Genomic DNA, 9,914 nt, shown 5'->3' with positions numbered 1-9,914 from the left:
ACGTGTAAGGTCGGTCCGGGCCGCTTCATCCCACGATGCCGCCAAATCAAGATAAGACTAGTAACGGCAAGTAAATTGACAAAATTGACGCCCACAACAACTTGTGTCCTACTCGTGCATAGAAACTACGCATAGACCTAGCTCATGATGCCACTGTTGGGGATCGTAGCACAAATTTAAAATTTTCTACGCATCACCAAAATCAATCTATGCAGTCATCTAGCAATGAGAGGGAGAGGAGTGCATCTACATACCCTTGTAGATCGCGAGCGGAAGCGTTCAAGAGAACGGGGTTGATAGAGTCGTACTCGACATGATCCAAATCACTGATGATCCTAGCGCCGAACGGACGCACCTCCACATTCAACACACATACGAAGCGGAGACGTCTCCTGCGCCTTGTTCCATAAAGGAGGAGGGAGAGGTTGAGGAAGAGAGCTCCAACAGCAGCACGACGGCGTGGTGGTGGTGGAGTGGCAGTACTTTGGCAGGGCTTCGCCAAGCTCTTAACGGAGGAGGAGAGGTGTTGGGGAGGGGAGGGGCTGCCCTTGGATGTGGTGTGCAGCCCTCCCCTTGCCCCTCTATTTATAGGGGAAGGAGGAAGGGGGCTGGCCCCCTCTAGATGAGATCTAGAGGGGGACGGCGGCCAAGGGGGTGGCTTGTCCCCCAAGCAAGGGGGCGCCCCCTCTAGGGTTTCCCCCCCAAACCCTAGGCGCATGGGCCCAAGGGGGGGTGTGCCCAGCCCACTTGGGGCTGGTTCCCTTTCCTCTACGGCCCATGAGGCCCTCTGAGAGAGGTGGCCCCTCCCGGTGGACCCCCGAAACCCCTCCGGTGGCTCCAGTACAATACCGATATGCCCTCGAACCTTTCCGGTGACCGTATGACAACTTGCTATATATAAATCTTCACCTCCGGACCATTCCAGAACTCCACGTGACATCCGGGATCTCATCCGGGACTCCGAACAACATTCGGTAATCACATACAAGTATTCCTAATAACCCTAGCGTCATTGAACCTTAAGTGTGTAGACCCTACGGGTTCGGGAACAATGCAGACATGACTGAGACAACTCTCCGGCCAATAACCAACAGCGGGATCTGGATACCCATGTTGGCTCCCACATGTTCCACGATGATCTCATCGGATGAACCACGATGTCGAGGATTCAAGCAATCCCGTATACAATTCCCTTTCTTAATCGGTACGTTAATTGCCCGAGATTCGATCGTCGGTATCCCAATACCTTCTTCAATCTCGTTACCGTCAAGCCACTTTACTCATTCCATAACACATCATCCCGTGACCAAACCTTAGTCACATTGATCTCATTACGATGATGTCTTACCGAGTGGGCCTAGAGATACCTCTCCGTCATATGGAGTGACAAATCCCAGTCTCGATTCGTGCCAACCCAACAGACACTTTCGGAGATACCCGTAGTGCACATTTATAGTCACCCAGTTACGTTGTGACGTTTGGCACACCCAAAGTATTCCTGCAGTATCCGGGAGTTGCACAATCTCATGGTCTAAGGAAAAGATACTTGGCATTAGAAAAGCTTTAGCAGACGAACTACATGATCTTGCGCTATGCTTAGGATTGGGTCTTGTCCATCACATCATTCTCCTAATGATGTGATCCCGTTATCAATGACATCCAATGTCCATGGTCAGGAAATTGTAACCATCTATTGATCAACAAGCTAGTCAACTAGAGGCTCACTAGGGACATGTTGTGGTCTATGTATTCACACATGTATTACGATTTCCGGATAACACAATTATAGCATGAACAATAGAAAATTATCATGAACAAGGAAATATAATAACAACCATTTTATTATTGCCTCTAGGGCATATTTCCAACAAACCCCTCCTCACCGGCGTGAGCTCCGACGAAGCGTCGCCTTTGCTCTGTCTTCCTTCCCCTCTCTCCACACCTGACCGGTGGGGCCTGCTGTCAGTCTCTCCACTCGCGCTCGAAGTGATATGAGTGGAGGTGTATTCTGTAAATACGCCATCGACGTCACCCCTTGGTTTTCTTTTAATTCAAATATTTGACCAGGAACTTTGACCAGCCATAACTTCTAAGCTATAAGTCCAAATGAGTTGATTCTTTTTGCATTGTGTTTGTTTTGAAAAGTTCTAGTAGCACACAAAATTTGAGATTTTTCCTTGCTGTCTAGAATTTCTGGTGATTTTCAGAGTGGTTCTTGATATTTTATTTTGCTATTTTTAAATATTTTCAGAGGGATAAGCTTGTCTTGAAGATAACTAGGACGAGTGTGAACCTCCTCTGCACTAAGGCAAGCCACACCAACATTTGTATGGTTTCATTTCAATATCTATGATTTTTTCCAACTTGAATATGAGTTATTTTCATGCATTTAATTATTTAAATGAATAATGCTTAGTATTAGTTATTTTGTCATGTTTGAAATGCTTGTTTATGGTACTGGTTCAATGCATGAGTTAGTTTAAGGCAGTAGAAGAAATTTTTATTGTATGATTATGCTTTTATGAATAATGGTAGTTTCTTTATGTGATAAATTGATTTTGATATAATATGGTATAACTAAAATGATGAGTGATAAAAACCAGTAAAGTAGAACCAGCAAAGTTTAATGATGAGTAGTGCAAGAAGGAAATTTTGATGATGTTGATCTGTTCACTTTGAGTGGTATGTTTTGCATGTCGAATTGTTGCATGATCATGGCAGATGACTCGAGTTATTTTATTTTCAAGTTAAACCTGATGTTAATTCAACTTGAACATAAAGTTGATCGAGTCATGGTGCCACTAAATCGAGTTTTTCCCAGTGCGACCACATTTGCCTTTATGGGAAGGTCTTGATTCGGCCCATTGTCATGCCTCTGGTCGATACCTCCAACGAGGGAAGGTTATGGGCGTATGGTACCCTGGCCCGGTAAGCATACATAACCTTGTGTGCCCGTTTGTTGTTATGGTACCTTGTCCCTGTTTGGGACCGTTTTTGCCACGATGGTGGTCGTTGATGCCTTTGGTGGGCACGGGGCCACAAATGACTTAGCCCAGTGGGGAGTTTGTCGGAGTGGCCGGGAGAGTGTTATGGCAATGGGAGGGTTTTTTCGGAATGCCATTGGTCCACCTGAATGGGAAAACGAGGCCATGGATTCGGTGGTGCGGGTAAAGATCGCTACCTCTGCAGAGTGTATTTAATCTATCGATAGCCACGTCCACGGTTACGAACATAGCTCATGAGTAAGTCACACCATGGATCAACATTAATAAGACATCTTGCACACTAAATGTTTGTTGTTTGGCACTGTTTATGCGATGGTTTGAGAGATCATGAAGATGATCATCGTTGGAACCAAAGTGTTGGTTTCTTTTGTGATCCAAGTATGATCACCATTCAGTAATGAGGTAACCCGTCTGGTAAGAGAGTCCCAGTGACTCGGTGCACAAGTTAATTTCACAGCATCAGTAGTATGGTTTGCATTGCATTAACCTGATTAGTTTTCATGATATTGTTTGCCATTATGCTTATGTTTTTTGTGAGCTTACAAGTACATTCAATGTACTGACCTGGCGTGTCATGCCAGTTTTAGGAAAGTCATATCGGACCAGGGAGCTTCCCGTGTCTAGACCATGTCCACATCGGTGTCCCTGTGCTATGGAGTTCCACTTCGTCGTCGTTCCGATGTCACGTAGTTATCGTGATCGAGGCCCTCTCATGTTCATTAAATAATGTACATATTGTTCAGCCACACGATGTGTGCGGCTTGGCCTCGCTACTTGATGTAATATCAAACCTATGTTTCCGCTAGTATCAATAAAGTGGTTGTTTTCTATACCAAGTTGTTGTGTGTTGCCAGAAGACTTGATCTCTGGGCTAACAATGCAAGGTAAAATGGTTGCTTTGAGCCGGGGTGCCAGATCTTTCATTGAAAAATTCTTATTCAAGTATCCTTTTATGCTACCCAAAAATTATGTATTATTTCCAATCAACAATATGTCATCCACATATAATATTACAAATGCTATAGAGCTCCCACTCACTTTCTTGTAAATACAGGCTTCTCCAAAAGTCTGTATAAAACCATATGCTTTGATCACACTATCAAAGCATATATTCCAACTCCGAGATGCTTGCACCAGTCCATAAATGAATCGCTAGAGCTTGCACACTTTGTTAGCACCTTTAGGGTCGACAAAACCTTCTAGTGGCATCATATACAACTCTTCTTTAAAAAATCCATTAAGGAATGCAGTTTGACATCCATTTGCCAAATTTCATAATCATAAAATGTGGCAATTTCTAACATGATTCGGACAGACTTAAGTATCACTACGGGTGAGAAGGTCTCATCGTAGTCAACTCATTGAACTTATCGAAAATCTTTCACAACAAGTCAAGCTTTGTAGACAGTAATATTACCGTCAGCGCCAGTCTTCTTCTTGAAGATCCATTTATTCTCTATGGCTTGCCGATCATCGGGCAAGTCAACCAAAGTCCACACTTTGTTTTCATGCATGGATCCCATCTCAGATTTCATGGCCTCATGCCATTTCGCGGAATCTGGGCTCATCATCGCTTCCTCATAGTTCATATTTTTGTCATGGTCTAGTAACATGACTTCCAGAACATGATTACCGTACCACTCTGGTGCAGAACATACTCTGGTTGACCTACGAGGTTCGGTAGTAACTTGATCTGAAGTTCCATGATCATCATCATTAGCTTCCTCACTAATTGGTGTAGGAATCACTGGAACTGATTTCTTTGATGAACTACTTTGCAATTCAAGAGAAGGTATAATTACCTCATCAAGTTCTACTTTCCTCCCACTCACTTCTTTTCAGAGAAACTCCTTCTCTAGAAAGGATCCATTCTTAGCAACGAATACCTTGCCTTCGGATCTATGATAGAAGGTGTACCAACAGTTTCTTTTGGGTATCCTATGAAGACACATTTCTACGATTTGGGTTTGAGCTTATCAGGTTGAAGCTTTTTCACATAAGCATCGCAGCCTCAAACTTTAAGAAACGACAGCTTAGGTTTCTTGCTAAACGATAGCTCATATGGTGGCGTCTCAACGGAATTAGATGGTTCCCTATTTAACGTGAATGTAGCCGTCTCAAGAGCATAACCCCAAATGATAGTGGTAAATCGGTAAGAGACATCATAGATCGCACCATATCTATTAAAGTAAGGTTACGACTTTTGGACACACCATTACGCTGTGGTGTTCCATGTGGCATGAGTTGCGAAACTATTCCACATTGTTTCAAATGAAGACCAAACTCGTAATTCAAATATTCACCTCCACGATCAGATCGTAGAAACTTTATTTTCTTGTTACGATGATTTTCCACTTCACTCTGAAATTCTTTGAACTTTTCAAATGTTCCAGACTTATGTTTCATTAAGTAGATATACCCATATCTGCTCAAATCATCTGTGAAGGTCAGAAAATAACAATACCCGCCGCGAGGCTCAACACTCATCGGACCGCATACATCAGTATGTATTATTTCCAATAAGTCAGTGGCTCGCTCCATTGTTCCGGAGAACGGAGTCTTAGTCATCTTGCTCATGAGGCATGGTTCGCAAGCATCAAGTGATTCATAATCAAGTGATTCGAAAAGCCCATCAGCATGGAGTTTCTTCATGCGCTTTACACCAATATGACCTAAACGGCAGTGCCACAAATAAGTTGCACTATCATTATTAACTTTACATCTTTTGGCTTCAATATTACGAATATGTGTATCACTACGATTGAGATTAAACAAAAATAGACCACTCACCAAGGGTGCATGACCATAAAAGATATTACTCATCTGAATAGAACAACCATTATTCTCTAATTTAAGTGAATAACAGTCTCGCATCAAACAAGATCCAGATATAATGTTCATGCTCAACGCTGGCACCAAGTAACAATTATTCAGGTCTAAAATTAACCCTGAAGGTAGATGTAGAGGTAGCGTGCCGACGGCGATCACATCGACCTTGGAAACATTTCCGACGCGCATCGTCACCTCGTCCTTATCCAATTGTAACGACCCGAACCTGATAAGGTTTGATGTCTATGTGCTCACTGTGCTAGTCCCTGGATCAATAGCTAGCACACACAGTACACGATGTAATATCAAAATAAACCACATGTCATAATATTACATCGTAGATCCAGAATTAAAAATATTACATACCTCCATAGCTCAAGGCTAGCATACAAACAAAATACAACGGAAAAGCAAATAAAATCTTCTTGAAGTCCATCAACACCACAGGCAAATGTCAAGTATAGACATCGTAACCCTACATCGCATCACTCACTCATCGTATAAAATCTGCAACATGAAACGTTGCAGCCACGAAGGGTCGATACTTTGAATGTATTGGCAAGTCACACAGGGAAATAATATAACAGACCTACTTCTATATGCAGGGTATATCAAGAGGATAATGTAGTGGTTGTTTTGCAGAAAGCTAATTTTTCCCTGATAGCTACATAATATAATAGTCAAATTTTAATTTTTCTTGCTACAATTAATACACATGGTTGAATTGGGCAATCCAATTTCAACCTAACCCAATTGTTAAGTTTCCCACTCAATTTTTCTATTAAGGTATCATCTGTCAAGATCATCCAACAACTGTAATGGCATAGTGGCTCAAATTTGTCCATAACTGGGAAAACGACTAATCATGATTAGTTTATACAATCTGTAGAGGTTTGCACACTTTACCCACTGGACTCAACCCGAAGATTGAGACATTGTATTTCAGAAGCAGTCGCCTAGTCCCACGAGAGGCCCATCCCAACTATCATAACTGCATCTACTGGCACATCTGGGTAAGGTCTCCAGAACTGATCAACTAAGCCAGAGCCCATATTAGACAGTGGTTGTACATGGAAGTACTAGTCACTAAGTCCGTCTGATCTTTTTGAGTCTGGACGACACCCACTTGTATTCAGAGGGTATAAACCATGATGTTCTTGGAACCACCCAGCAATACCGTTCGGGCGCACTTAGCCATGGTTCATGTCCTTAGAAAAGGAACAAGAAACCATGATGCAACCCTGTCCGTCCAGAGGTGAATTATATATATTATGTTTTTACTCAAGTTATATTATATATAGTCCTCACATAAACTCGATGAATACACGAACCAATCCCCGTCTACATAGCATAGCAAGAATACTTACCATGGTCTACAATAAGGCCATACTAGCTGCATCTCAAAAGCAATAGCATACTACCATAATATCCCTACACATGCATAATATAGTAATGTGATATAGAACTACATGCATATAGAAAAATAATAGGTTGAAGGGTATGGAAAAATGCCAAGGGTATATGGAACGCAAAATAAATATAGTCTGAATGGTTGCATAGGACATACAAGAATTCACTTGCGAAAAGAATTGATGGAATAGGAACACTACAACGCAAGTTATAGTGGAATGAGGTTTGAATTAAATTTAAATTCAAAGCGGGTCAAAAAGTATTTGAATATGAGTGTTCAACGTATTTTTAGCAAGTATTCGATACAAGTGTTTCATGGGCAAAAGGAATCAATTGGATAGGATACATGGTATGCAGAATATGATTAAATGAAAGAACGAAATCAAATTTGGATTTCTCAAATTTGAAACATTCAAAAGTTGAAAATTATGGTGCTACTGGATAGTCATGATCATCAGTAACACATCGGAAAAAGAATCAATTCATTTGGATATACGGATCACGAGATATAACAAGATGAAGTTTGTATTGAAATGTGGAAAAGAAAATACTTCCATGGCAGCGAATTGAGTTGCTGCTATGTCTGTTGTGGCAGTGCCATGTGGTGTGCTCTAATAGGCTGATACCGGTTCACTAAGAAAAATGACAATAACCGTCAAATATAAGACTGCTCATAGTGGGGAGTAACATAGAGTAGTAACTTGCCGATGTTACTACTCTATGTTACTACCTCCATAGTGGATAGTAACATATGAGTGGTATCATGAAAGAGTTCATTTATTAGGCTATAGACTCATTATGCCTTGAAATGTGTGATGTTACAGTAACTACCTAAGTTACCATAAACCTCTCTCTCCTTATTAATTAGCTGCCACATAAGTAATGTTGTATTGAAATGTATGATGTTACTAGTTAAGTTACTCCCATTGCTCAGCTACAGTTAAATGCAACAGCGAGTTTCACCTGAAGCGAAAAAGAGGGCGGCGGGCCTCTCGGTTGTGATGTTGGCGACGGCCACAACGGGTCCCCAGCAAAAATGAAATGACAGGAGGATGCGGCGCACGTGGGGCGGTGAACTAGGTGACATCATAAGCGACGAGGTGTCTTAGCTTAGCGGCGGTGACAAACGGAAACGAGGTTGTGCTTCGCATGCTCCGGCAAGACCGGGAGTGCGTCGGGAGCTTGCTCTAGTGTCAATCTGCGAGAGGCAAAACGGTTCAGGTGAAATGCGGCGTTGAGAATTCCGATCAAATAAAGAAACGGCCGTTGGATCAAGTGACACGGGACGATGAAGATCAAGCCATGCTGCTAGGGTTCAGTTGAGGGGATTTGCTCACCGGTGAATAGGGGAACTGGGCGTCGAACTTGGAGTAGAACACGATGGCAGTCCGGGAAACAATGATGGCAACGCATATGGGCGCTCCGGTGCCCGGGGTAGATACTCCTGGACACGGAGGGGAACAACCAGCTCGATGGCGTCCTTGGTGGCGACGAGCACGTCCTCCAGTGGCTATGCGGTGCTGCTAGAGCTCGGGCGGCGACGGTGATCTTCGGGACGAGGTCGGGTGGGTGGTCCCCTGGTTTGAACAGAACATGAGGGAGAAAGAGGAGATCAAGGCGAAACGAATCGGGGCAATAGGTGAGGCAGGGAACCTCCGGTGGCGGTGAACTCGTCATCGGAGCGGCTTCAGGCAGAGGAGATCCGTGGGGTCCGTTCGCTCTATTCTGGGGACGAACTCGAGCTTCGTTTTCGGGAATCGGACGAGAAGGTCGAGGGGATTCTCCTGGTCTCCACGGATTGGAGTGAGGGGCTCGGGATCGCGCACATCACGTGGGCCTGGGTCTGGTTCGGTGGAGTTGTCGTGTGCGAGCAGGAGACCAGGCAGCGGTGGGAGACGACTGCGGGTCTCGCAAATCAGTTAAACGGGGGGCGGAGAGAGGCTGGCAGGTGGGCCGTTGTGCGCTGACGTCAGCGCTGACGAGCGTTGGCGGGGTGCTAGGCTGGGCCTGGCGCTGCGCTGCGCGCGAGCTCGCGCGCGAGAGAGGGTTAGCCAGTGGGCCGCACATGCTGGGTTTAGGTTGGCTTAGGTTTAGAATAGGTTTAGGGATTTCCTATTTACTAAATTACAGAAATGACTGTGACTAAAACAAATTAACCGAATCATTTTATAAATAATACTAGAACATTTGCCAAAGTATATATATACTAATATAGAGAATAGTGAACATTTTTACCGTACAAAACACTTATATAATATACATATGATACTTTATTACTTTATTTGGGCTTTATAAATAATTCCTAAAATATTTTTGAACACCCAAACAAATACTCAAACAACGTTTAAAACATTTCCAACTATTTTATATTGAAGGAGTCATATTACCTTCTCTTTTTTTTTGAGTTGGCATTGTTTCAATATCAAAATCCAAATAAAACAATATTCAATTTTCCTATTTTTTTTAAAAAAAATTGAGGAAGTCATGGCATCCTCTCTCGTATCCAAGTTGAAACAATTTTGAATATTCTCAAAGTTCTAAATAAGATCAAAAGGAATATTCGGGAAGTCATTTTACGCCCTCTCATTTGAATATTCAGTAAACCCAAAATAAGAACCAAATGAATAATTGGGGAAGTCATTTTATTCCCTCTCGTTTATTATTCATTTA

The 9,914-nt window shown here is 42.8% G+C and overlaps 1 long non-coding RNA gene across 3 annotated transcripts; it reads right to left on the bottom strand.

The window, feature by feature from the left end:
* Positions 1-5,896: 5,896 nt before the first annotated feature.
* Positions 5,897-9,129, bottom strand: LOC123154908 (uncharacterized). 3 transcript variants are annotated; one of them, XR_006477117.1, is made up of 4 exons: positions 8,898-9,129; positions 8,582-8,821; positions 8,208-8,442; positions 5,898-6,341 (listed from the first exon to the last, which is right to left on the bottom strand). It is a non-coding gene; the product is annotated as an uncharacterized lncRNA (long non-coding RNA). The 3 variants fall into 3 exon arrangements; XR_006477116.1 differs by having other exon boundaries at positions 5,917-6,112; positions 6,201-8,442; XR_006477115.1 differs by having other exon boundaries at positions 5,897-8,442.
* Between the last annotated feature and the right edge of the window lie 785 nt (positions 9,130-9,914).

This window comes from Triticum aestivum, chromosome 7A (assembly GCF_018294505.1).
Source record: "Triticum aestivum cultivar Chinese Spring chromosome 7A, IWGSC CS RefSeq v2.1, whole genome shotgun sequence".
Classification (NCBI taxonomy): domain Eukaryota; kingdom Viridiplantae; phylum Streptophyta; class Magnoliopsida; order Poales; family Poaceae; genus Triticum; species Triticum aestivum.
The sequence above is the reverse complement of the archived record's forward strand: the minus strand, read 5'-3'. Positions and strand labels throughout refer to the sequence as shown.